The sequence below is a fragment of the Penaeus monodon genome, chromosome 18, assembly GCF_015228065.2.
Source record: "Penaeus monodon isolate SGIC_2016 chromosome 18, NSTDA_Pmon_1, whole genome shotgun sequence".
Classification (NCBI taxonomy): domain Eukaryota; kingdom Metazoa; phylum Arthropoda; class Malacostraca; order Decapoda; family Penaeidae; genus Penaeus; species Penaeus monodon.
The window spans coordinates 37,959,305-37,972,540 of NC_051403.1; the positions used below are offsets into that span (position 1 = coordinate 37,959,305).

General features: G+C 35.2%; 1 pseudogene; it reads right to left on the minus strand.

The window, feature by feature from the left end:
* Nucleotides 1–4,067: 4,067 nt before the first annotated feature.
* LOC119584888 lies at nucleotides 4,068–4,804 on the minus strand (annotated as a pseudogene).
* Between the last annotated feature and the right edge of the window lie 8,432 nt (nucleotides 4,805–13,236).

Here is a 13,236-nt window from a genome sequence, read left to right on the forward strand (position 1 = left end):
TTTATTGTATTTCTGTGTAATGAATTGTACATCTGTATAATGAACTGTAAATGAGTTTAATTAATTGTAGTTGTGTATAATTAATTGTAGTTGTGTATAATTAATTGTAGTTGTGTATAATTAATTGTAGTTATGTATAATTAATTGTAGTTGTGTATAATTAATTGTATGTAAGTATAATGAATTATGCTCGTGTATAGTGAATTGTGCTTCCAATTTCCTTTGTCAAGACATTATAATGTCTACTTATAACAATAAATTGTGGTTATGTATGGCAAGTATAATGGCAGAGGGATGAGTAGAATTATTGGATGGTGAGTATAATGAATGTGTAGTGAGTATAATGAATGTGTGGTGAGTATAATGAATGTGTGGTGAGTATAATGGATGTGTGGTGAGTATAATGAATGTGTGGTGAGTATAATGAATGTGTGGTGAGTATAATGAATATGTGGTGAGTATAATGAATGTGTGGTGAGTATAATGAATGTTTTGTGAGTGTAATGAATGCGCGGTGAGTATAATGAAGGTGTGGCACGTATATTGTATGTATGTGAAAGATGTGTTCATAATGAAATGAACTGTTTCTATACATTTCATTTTCTTTGGTGTAAATGATAGTTTATGGATTGAAGCAGCATTTATTGATATTCCTCGACTAATAGCTATGAGAATATATGTATATGTATATATATTCATATATATGTACATTTATATATACAAATATGTACATATATATATATATAATATATATATATATATATATATATATATATATATATATATGTATGTATGTATGTATGTATATGAAAATCCACAGTAAGAAAAGAAAGTAAATCATTATGTTTCGACCTCCTCACGAGTTGCTCTTTAGACGAATAACAAACCGAAATGGATGAATATATTTGTATATATTTGTATATACATAAAGTTGCGTATGTATATATATATATATATATATATATATTTATATATAGATAGATAAATTTGTGGTGAGTTCAATTAATGTATGCCCTGTGTTCATAATGAAAAGTATATATACAGAAATATTGTATCTATCTTCCGTAATCAGTCCTATTGATAATAATGTAATTGAATCTGTTTATGAATTAAAGCAACATTTATTGATATCCTTCGACTAATAGCTATGAGCATAATTACATTGATATGCAGTCTATGTCTCGGTAACGTTGTTACGTAATCAACTGTTTTTTTAATGTATTCCGTCTGGTATACTGTTTTGACGATTGGCCAGGCGTTAGTCATGGTCGTAGTCACATAAACAGGTAAATATGTGATGGAACTGTAGACATCGACTTGAGTATATGTTTCAGTGGTTGTAATGGAGGCCGTCACAGTCTTCACAACAGATACCGTTGATAGAGTCGTGGCAGTAGTTGTCTCTACAACTTGTGTCACGTGCTCTTCTAGATCGGTAGCAGAGTAAGTAATACTGATGGTTTCGGGTTGATAGCTGGTATATGCCCGATGATGAGTATAAAGAATGTGTGGTGAGTATAATGAATGCGTAGCGAGTGTAATTTCTTAGTTATAGCAATAAATTGTAATTATGTATGGGAAGTATAATGACTGAGTGATGAGTATAATGAATGTGGTAAGTATAATGAATTTGTGGTAAGTATAATGAATGTGTGGTAAGTATAATGAATGCATGGCGAGTATTATGAATGCATGGTGAGTATAATGAATGCGTAGCAAGTCTAATGGGTGCGCGGTGTGTATAATGAATGTGCGGTGTGTATAATGAATGTGCAGTGTGTATAATGAATGTGCGGTGAGCAGAATGTGCGGAAAAATGTCATGTTAAGTCATGCTGATTGTTATGAGAAGCTGCTTCAGTATATATACATACTTATATATGTGTATATACTTATCTATGTATATTTATATTATATAAATACTAATCTTTGTATATTTATATATATGTATATATATACTTAAATATGTATATTTATGTGTATATCTAAATATATGTATTTGTATATATATACACAGATAGATATATACAGACACTGAGATCTAAATAAGAGCTAATTATATCCCAAAGTCACCCGGACAAGGGCGTTTCAACAGAGGTTAGTTATAGCAGTAAAGTTTAGTTATGTTTGTGATATATATGATGAATTGTATATATGAGTGGTGAGTGGTGTGGTGAGTATAATGAGATTGTGGTATGTAAACTGAATGCATGGTATGTATGCAAACTGAATATGGTATGTATGCAAACTGAACGTACTCTATGTGAAAGGTATGCCCTGTGTTCATAATGAAAAGTATACATAGAAATATATCTATCTTCCGTAATCAGTCGTGTTGATAGTGATGTAATTGAAACTATTTATGAATTAACGCAGCATTTATTGATATCCCTCGACTAATAGGTATGAGCATCATGACAGTGATATGCTGTCGATGTCTCCATAACCGTTGTCACGTAATCAACGGCTTCTTTAATGTATTCAGTCTGGTATACTGTCTTGAGAATTGGCCAGGCGTTAGTCATGGTCGTAGTCATATATACAGGTAAGTATGTGATGGAAGTGTAGACATCGACTTGAGTATCTGTTGCAGTGGTTGTAATGGAGGCGGTGAGAGTCTTCACAACAGATACCGTTGATAGAGTCGTGGCAGTAGTTGTCCCTACAACTGTGTGTCACGTGCTCTTCAAGATCGGTAGCCGAGTATGTCATGCTGATGGTTTCGGGTTGATATCTGGTATAAGTGTATGCCCGATTCTTCTCTTTGATCATTAGTTGGCTGACGTAAAATGTGGAATAAGCCAGCTGTGGCGCCTGATATTGAGATACCGTTTCTGTGTGAGTAATAGCGTAAGGCACACAATTCGTAGTGGTAACGCTAACATAGGTGGTATAACATCTAGGAGAGTGACAGTGGAGCGAACCGTCCTGACTTGCAGTCGAGTATTTGTCAAAGACACGTAAGAAGATACATCTTGACACACCTTCACAGGTAAGTCTGGCCGAAGTCCTTCACTTGTGCAAGCAAAGAAGGGCTGTCCACAGAGCAAAAAGTTTCATGTTCAAATTCTTACTAATTGTTATGCCTGACTGTTACACAGATGAATTATGCTCATGAAGGGGGTGATCTGATCTTTTGTAGGAATATGTCCCAAAGAAAGTCGGCATACACATGAGATCTAGAACTAATTACATCCCAAAGTCACTGGGAACAAGGATGTTTCATTGCAGGCTAATACCTAGTTATAATAAACTGTATTAGATATAATAAATATGTGATACGTATAATAAATTATAGTTAGGTATAATGAATGTGTAATATGTATAAGTTGCAATTATGTATAATGAGTGTGATGTATGTGAAATGAATGTGGTATTTATAATGAATGTTTAGTATGTATGCAAATTAAATGTTCTGTATATGAATGGAATGTCTTGTGTGCATAATGACATGAATAGTATGTATAATGAAACGCATAATGTAAATGTATGGAACATTTCATACTTCTCAGTCAGTCCTTATATCCACCGTTGCCATTTTTTATGTAAATTAATTTCTTTATGGGTTCTACATTTATTAATATTCCTCGACTAATAGCTATAAAAATCCTGTTAAAATCCTACTGATTGTTATGGCAAACTACTTGAATGTATATCTAATATATGTATTTGTATATATATACCATAGATAGATAGATAGATACAGACACTGAGATCTAAATGAGAGCTAATTATATCCCAAAGTCACCAGGACAAGGGCGTTTCAACAGAGGTTTAGTTATAGCAGTAAATTTTTAGTTATGTTTGTGATATATATGATGAATTGTATCTATGAGTGGTGAGTGGTGTGGTGAGTATAATGAGATTGTGGTATGTATACTGAATGCATGGTATGTATGCAAACTGAATATGGTATGTATGCAAACTGAACGTACTCTATGTGAAAGGTATGCCCTGTGTTCATAATGAAAGCATACATAGAAATATATCTATCTTCCGTAATCAGTCGTGTTGATAGTGATGTAATTGAAACTATGAATTAACGCAGCATTTATTGATATCCCTCGACTAATAGCTATGAGCATCATGACAGTGATATGCTGTCGATGTTTCCATAACCGTTGTCACGTAATCAACGGCTTCTTTAATGTATTCAGTCTGGTATACTGTCTTGAGAATTGGCCAGGCGTTAGTCATGGTCGTAGTCACATATACAGGTAAGTATGTGATGGAAGTGTAGACATCGACTTGAGTATCTGTTGCAGTGGTTGTAATGGAGGCGGTGAGAGTCTTCACAACAGATACCGTTGATAGAGTCGTGGCAGTAGTTGTCCCTACAACTTGTGTCACGTGCTCTTCAAGATCGGTAGCCGAGTATGTAATGCTTGATGGTTTCGGGTTGATATCTGGTATAAGTGTATGCCCGATTCTTCTCTTTGATCATTAGTTGGCTGACGTAAAATGTGGAATAAGCCAGCTGTGGCGCCTGATATTGAGATACCGTTTCCGTGTGAGTAATAGCGTAAGGCACACAATTCGTAGTGGTAACGCTAACATAGGTTAGTATAACATCTAGGAGAGTGACAGTGGAGCGAACCGTCCTGACTTGCAGTCGAGTATTTGTCAAAGACACGTAAGAAGATACATCTTGACACACCTTCACAGGTAAGTCTGGCCGAAGTCCTTCACTTGGTGCAAGGAAAGAGAGGGCTGTCCACAGAGCAAAAAGTTTCATGTTCAAATTCTTACTAATTGTTATGCCTGACTGTTACACAGATGAATTATGCTCATGAAGGGGGTGATCTGATCTTTTGTAGGACTATGTCCCAAAGAAACTCGGCATACACATGAGATCTAGAACTAATTACATCCCAAAGTCACTGGGAACAAGGATGTTTCTTGCAGGCTAATACCTATTTATAATAAACTGTATTTAGATATAATAAATGTGTGATACGTATAATAAATTATAGTTAGGTATAATGAATGTGTAATATGTATAAGTTGCAATTATGTATAATGAGTGTGATGTATGTGAAATGATGTGGCATTTATAATGAATTTTAGTATGTTATGCAAATTAAATGTTCTGTATATGAATGGAATGTCTTGTGTGCATAATGACATGAATAGTATGTATAATGAAACGCATAATGTAAATGTATGGAACATTTCATACTTCTCAGTCAGTCCTTATATCCACCGTTGCCATTTTTTAATGTAAATTAATTTGTTTATGGGTTCAACATTTATTAATATTCCTCGACTAATAGCTACAAAAAATCCTGTTAAAATCCTACTGATTGTTATTGCAAACTGCTTGAATGTATATCTAAATATATGTATTTGTATATATATACACATAGATAAATAGATAGATACAGACACTGAGATCTAAATGAGAGCTAATTATATCCCAAAGTCACCAGGACAAGGGCGTTTCAACAGAGTTTAGTTATAGCAGTAAATTTTAGTTATGTTTGTGATATATATGATGAATTGTATCTATGAGTGGTGAGTGGTGTGGTGAGTATAATGAGATTGTGGTATGTATACTGAATGCATGGTATGTATGCAAACTGAATATGGTATGTATGCAAACTGAATATGGTATGTATGCAAAGTGAATATGGTATGTATGCAAACTGAACGTACTGTATGTGAAAGGTATGCCCTGTGTTCATAATGAAAAGTATACATAGAAATATATCTATCTTCCGTAATCAGTCGTGTTGATAGTGATTAATTGAAACTATTTATGAATTAACGCAGCATTTATTGATATCCTCGACTAATAGCTATGAGCATCATGACATGTATGCTGTCGATGTTTCCAAACCGTTGTCACGTAATCAACGGCTTCTTAATGTATTCGATCTGGTATACTGTCTTGAGGATTGGCAGGCGTTAGTCTGGTCGTAGTCAATATACAGTTGTATGTGATGGAAGTGTAGACATCGACTTGAGTATCTGTTGCAGTGGTTGTAATGGAGGCGGTGAGAGTCTTCACAACAGATACCGTTGATAGAGTCGTGGCAGTAGTTGTCCCTACAACTTGTGTCACGTGCTCTTCAAGATCGGTAGCCGAGTATGTAATGCTGATGGTTTCGGGTTGATATCTGGTATAAGTGTATGCCCGATTCTTCTCTTTGATCATTAGTTGGCTGACGTAAAAGTGGAATAAGCCAGCTGTGGCGCCTGATATTGAATACCGTTCCGTGTGAGTAATAGCGTAAGGCACAATTCGTAGTGGTAACGCTAACATAGGTTAGTATAACATCTAGAGAGTGACAGTGAGCGAACCGTCCTGACTTGCAGTCGATATTTGTCAAAGACACGTAAGAAGATCATCTTGACACACCTTCACAGGTAAGTCCTGGCCGAAGTCCTTCACTTGGTGCAAGAAAGAGAGGGCTGTCCACAGAGCAAAAAGTTTCATGTTCAAATTCTTACTAATTGTTATGCCTGACTGTTACACAGATGAAATTTATGCTCATGAAGGGGGTGATCTGATTTTGTAGTGAATATGTCCCAAAGAAGTCGGCATACACATGAGATCTAGAACTAATTACATCCCAAGTCACTGGGAACAAGGATGTTTCATTGCAGGCTATACCTAGTTATAATAAACTGTATTTAGATTAATAAATGTGTGATACGTATAATAAATTATAGTTAGGTATAATGAAAAAGTGTAATATGTATAAGTTGCAATTATGTATACATGAGTGTGATGTATGTGAAATGAATGTGGCATTTATAATGAATGTTTAGTATGTATGCAAATTAAATGTTCTGTATATGAGTGGAATGTCTTGTGTGCATAATGACATGAATAGTATGTATAATGAAACGCATAATGTAAATGTATGGAACATTTCATACTTCTCAGTCAGTCCTTATATCCACCGTTGCCATTTTTTAATGTAAATTAATTTGTTTATGGGTTCAACATTTATTAATATTCCTCGACTAATAGCTACAAGAAATCCTGTTAAAATCCTACTGATTGTTATGGCAAACTGCTTGAATGTATATCTAAATATATGTATTTGTATATATATAAACATAGATAGAGAGATAGTTACAGACACTGAGATCTAAATGAGAGCTAATTATATCCCAAAGTCACCGGGACAAGGGCGTTTCAACAGAGTTTAGTTATAGCAGTAAATTTTAGTTATGTTTGTGATATATATGATGAATTGTATCTATGAGTGGTGAGTGGTGTGGTGAGTATAATGAGATTGTGGTATGTATACTGAATGCATGGTATGTATGCAAACTGAATATGGTATGTATGCAAATTGAACATGGTATGTATGCAAACTGAATATGGTATGTATGCAAACTGAATATGGTATGTATGCAAACTGAATATGGTATGTATGCAAAGTGAATATGGTATGTATGCAAACTGAACGTACTGTATGTGAAAGGTATGCCCTGTGTCCATAATGAAAAGTATACATAGAAATATATCTATCTTCCGTAATCAGTCGTGTTGATAGTGATGTAATTGAAACTATTTATGAATTAACGCAGCATTTATTGATATCCCTCGACTAATAGCTATGAGCATCATGACGTGATATGCGTCGATGTTTCCATAACCGTTGTCACGTAATCAACGGCTTCTTTAATGTATTCAGTCTGGTATACTGTCTTGAGGATTGGCCAGGCGTTAGTCATGGTCGTATCACATATACAGGTAGTATGTGATGGAAGTGTAGACATCGACTTGAGTATCTGTTACAGTGTTGTAATGGAGGCGGTGAGAGTCTTCACAACAAATACCGTTGATAGAGTCGTGGCAGTAGTTGTCCCTACAACTTGTGTCACGTGCTCTTCAAGATTGGTAGCCGAGTATGTAATGCTGATGGTTTCGGGTTGATATCTGGTATAAGTGTATGCCCGATTCTTCTCTTTGATCATTAGTTGGCTGACGTAAAATGTGGAATAAGCCAGCTGTGGCGCCTGATATTGAGATACCGTTTCTGTGTGAGTAATAGCGTAAGGCACACAATTCGTAGTGGTAACGCTAACATAGGTTGGTATAAAATCTAGGAGAGTGACAGTGGAGCGAACCGTCCTGACTTGCAGTCGAGTATTTGTCAAAGACACGTAAGAAGATACATCTTGACACACCTTCACAGGTAAGTCCTGGCCGAAGTCCTTCACTTGGTGCAAGCAAAGAGAGGGCTGTCCACAGAGCAAAAAGTTTCATGTTCAAATTCTTACTAATTGTTATGCCTGACTGTTACACAGATGAATTATGCTCATGAAGGGGGTGATCTGATCTTTTGTAGGAATATGTCCCAAAGAAACTCGGCATACACATGAGATCTAGAACTAATTACATCCCAAAGTCACTGGGAACAAGGATGTTTCATTGCAGGCTAATACCTAGTTATAATAAACTGTATTTAGATATAATAAATGTGTGATACGTATATAAATTATAGTTAGGTATAATGAATGTGTAATATGTATAAGTTGCAATTATGTATAATGAGTGTGATGTATGTGAAATGAATGTGGCATTTATAATGAATGTTTAGTATGTATGCAAATTAAATGTTCTGTATATGAATGGAATGTCTTGTGTGCATAATGACATGAATAGTATGTATAATGAAACGCATAATGTAAATGTATGGAACATTTCATACTTCTCAGTCAGTCCTTATATCCACCGTTGCCATTTTTTAATGTAAATTAATTTGTTTATGGGTTCAACATTTATTAATATTCCTCGACTAATAGCTACAAAAAATCCTGTTAAAATCCTACTGATTGTTATGGCAAACTGCTTGAATGTATATCTAAATATATGTATTTGTATATATATACACATAGATAGATAGATAGATACAGACACTGAGATCTAAATGAGAGCTAATTATATCCAAAGTCACCGGGACAAGGGCGTTTCAACAGAGTTTAGTTATAGCAGTAAATTTTAGTTATGTTTGTGATATATATGATGAATTGTATCTATGAGTGGTGAGTGGTGTGGTGAGTATAATGAGATTGTGGTATGTATACTGAATGCATGGTATGTATGCAAACTGAATATGGTATGTATGCAAACTGAATATGGTATGTATGCAAACTGAATATGGTATGTATGCAAACTGAACGTACTGTATGTGAAAGGTATGCCCTGTGTTCATAATGAAAAGTATACATAGAAATATATCTATCTTCCGTAATCAGTCGTGTTGATAGTGATGTAATTGAAACTATTTATGAATTAACGCAGCATTTATTGATATCCCTCGACTAATAGCTATGAGCATCATGACAGTGATATGCTGTCGATGTTTCCATAACCGTTGTCACGTAATCAACGGCTTCTTTAATGTATTCAGTCTGGTATACTGTCTTGAGGATTGGCCAGGCGTTAGTCATGGTCGTAGTCACATATACAGGTAAGTATGTGATGGAAGTGTAGACATCGACTTGAGTATCTGTTGCAGTGGTTGTAATGGAGGCGGTGAGAGTCTTCACAACAGTTATGTTATGGCAAACTGCTTGAATGTATATCTAAATATATGTATTTGTATATATATACACATAGATAGATAGATAGATACAGACACTGAGATCTAAATGAGAGCTAATTATATCCCAAAGTCACCGGGACAAGGGCGATTCAACAGAGTTTAGTTATAGCAGTAAATTTTAGTTATGTTTGTGATATATATGATGAATTGTATCTATGAGTGGTGAGTGGTGTGGTGAGTATAATGAGATTGTGGTATGTATACTGAATGCATGGTATGTATGCAAACTGAATATGGTATGTATGCAAACTGAATATGGTATATATGCAAAGTGAATATGGTATGTATGCAAACTTAATATGGTATGTATGCAAAGTGAATATGGTATGTATGCAAACTGAACGTACTGTATGTGAAAGGTATGCCCTGTGTTCATAATGAAAAGTATACATAGAAATATATCTATCTTCCGTAATCAGTCGTGTTGATAGTGATGTAATTGAAACTATTTATGAATTAACGCAGCATTTATTGATATCCCTCGACTAATAGCTATGAGCATCATGACAGTGATATGCTGTCGATGTTTCCATAACCGTTGTCACGTAATCAACGGCTTCTTTAATGTATTCAGTCTGGTATACTGTCTTGAGGATTGGCCAGGCGTTAGTCATGGTCGTAGTCACATATACAGGTAAGTATGTGATGGAAGTGTAGACATCGACTTGAGTATCTGTTGCAGTGGTTGTAATGGAGGCGGTGAGAGTCTTCACAACAGATACCGTTGATAGAGTCGTGGCAGTAGTTTGTCCCTACAACTTGTGTCACGTGCTCTTAAAGATCGGTAGCCGAGTATGTAATGCTGATGGTTTCGGGTTGATATCTGGTATAGTGTATGCCCGATTCTTCTCTTTGATCATTAGTTGGGCTGACTAAAATGTGGAATAAGCCAGCTGTGGCGCCTGATTTGAGATACCGTTTTCTGTGTGAGTAATAGCGTAAGGCACACAATTCGTAGTGGTAACGCTAACATAGGTTGGTATAACATCTAGGAGAGTGACAGTGGAGCGAACCGTCCTGACTTGCAGTCGAGTATTTGTCAAAGACACGTAAGAAGATACATCTTGACACACCTTCACAGGTAAGTTCTGGCCGAAAGTCCTTCACTTGGTGCAAGCAAAGAGGGCTGTCCACAGAGCAAAAATTTCATGTTCAAATTCTTACTAATTGTTATGCCTGACTGTTACACAGATGAATTATGCTCATGAAGGGGGTGATCTGATCTTTTGTAGGAATATGTCCCAAAGAAACTCGGCATACACATGAGATCTAGAACTAATTACATCCCAAAGTCACTGGGAACAAGGATGTTTCAATGCAGGCTAATACCTAGTTATAATAAACTGTATTTAGATATAATAAATGTGTGATACGTATAATAAATTATAGTTAGGTATAATGAATGTGTAATATGTATAAGTTGCAATTATGTATAATGAGTGTGATGTATGTGAAATGAATGTGGTATTTATAATGAATGTTTAGTATGTATGCAAATTAAATGTTCTGTATATGAATGGAATGTCTTGTGTGCATAATGACATGAATAGTATGTATATGAAACGCATAATGTAAATGTATGGAACATTTCATACTTCTCAGTCAGTCCTTATATCCACCGTTGCCATTTTTTTATGTAAATTAATTTGTTTATGGGTTCAACATTTATTAATATCCCTCGACTAATAGCTACAAAAAATCCTGTTAAAATCCTACTGATTGTTATGGCAAACTGCTTGAATGTATATCTAAATATATGTATTTGTATATATATACACATAGATAGATAGATAGATACAGACACTGAGATCTAAATGAGAGCTAATTATATCCCAAAGTCACCGGGACAAGGGCGTTTCAACAGAGGTTAGTTATAGCAGTAAAGTTTAGTTATGTTTGTGATATATATGATGAATTGTATCTATGAGTGGTGAGTGGTGTGGTGAGTATAATGAGATTGTGGTATGTATACTGAATGCATGGTATGTATGCAAACTGAATATGGTATGTATGCAAACTGAACGTACTCTATGTGAAAGGTATGCCCTGTGTTCATAATGAAAAGTATACATAGAAATATATCTATCTTCCGTAATCAGTCGTGTTGATAGTGATGTAATTGAAACTATTTATGAATTAACGCAGCATTTATTGATATCCCTCGACTAATAGCTATGAGCATCATGACAGTGATATGCTGTCGATGTTTCCATAACCGTTGTCACGTAATCAACGGCTTCTTTAATGTATTCAGTCTGGTATACTGTCTTGAGGATTGGCCAGGCGTTAGTCATGTCGTAGTCACATATACAGGTAAGTATGTGATGGAAGTGTAGACATCGACTTGAGTATCTGTTGCAGTGGTTTGTAATGGAGGCGGTGAGAGTCTTCACAACAGATACCGTTGATAGAGTCGTGGCAGTAGTTGTCCCTACAACTTGTGTCACGTGCTCTTCAAGATCGGTAGCCGAGTATGTAATGCTGATGGTTTCGGGTTGATATCTGGTATAAGTGTATGCCCGATTCTTCTCTTTGATCATTAGTTGGCTGACGTAAAATGTGGAATAAGCCAGCTGTGGCGCCTGATATTGAGATACCGTTTCTGTGTGAGTAATAGCGTAAGGCCACAATTCGTAGTGGTAACGCTAACATGGGTTGGTATAACATCTAGGAGAGTGACAGTGGAGCGAACCGTCCTGACTTGCAGTCGAGTATTTGTCAAAGACACGTAAGAAGATACATCTTGACACACCTTCACAGGTAAGTCTGGCCGAAGTCCTTCACTTGGTGCAAGGAAAGAGAGGGCTGTCCACAGAGCAAAAAGTTTCATGTTCAAATTCTTACTAATTGTTATGCCAGATTGTTACATAGATGAATTATGCTCATGAAGGGGGTGATCTGATCTTTTGTAGGAATATGTCCCAAAGAAACTCAGCATACACATGAGATCTAGAACTAATTACATCCCAAAGTCACTGGGAGCAAGGATGTTTCATTGCAGGCTAATACCTAGTTATAATAAACTGTATTTAGATATAATAAATATGTGATACGTATAATAAATTATAGTTAGGTATAATGAATGTGTAATATGTATAAGTTGCAATTATGTATAATGAGTGTGATGTATGTGAAATGAATGTGGTATTTATAATGAATGTTTAGTATGTATGCAAATTAAATGTTCTGTATATGAATGGAATGTCTTGTGTGCATAATGACATGAATAGTATGTATAATGAAACGCATAGTGTAAATCTATGGAACATTTCATACTTCTCAATCAGTCCTTATATCCACCGTTGCCATTTTTTTATGTAAATTAATTTGTTTATGGGTTCAACATTTATTAATATTCCTCGATTAATAGCTACAAAAAATCCTGTTAAAATCCTACTGATTGTTATGGCAAACTGCTTGAATGTATATCTAAATATATGTATTTGTATATATATACACATAGATAGATAGATAGATACAGACACTGAGATCTAAATGAGAGCTAATTATATCCCAAAGTCACCGGGACAAGGGCGTTTCAACAGAGTTTAGTTATAGCAGTAAATTTTAGTTATGTTTGTGATATATATGATGAATTGTATCTATGAGTGGTGAGTGGTGTGGTGAGTATAATGAGATTGTGGTATGTATACTGAATGCATGGTATG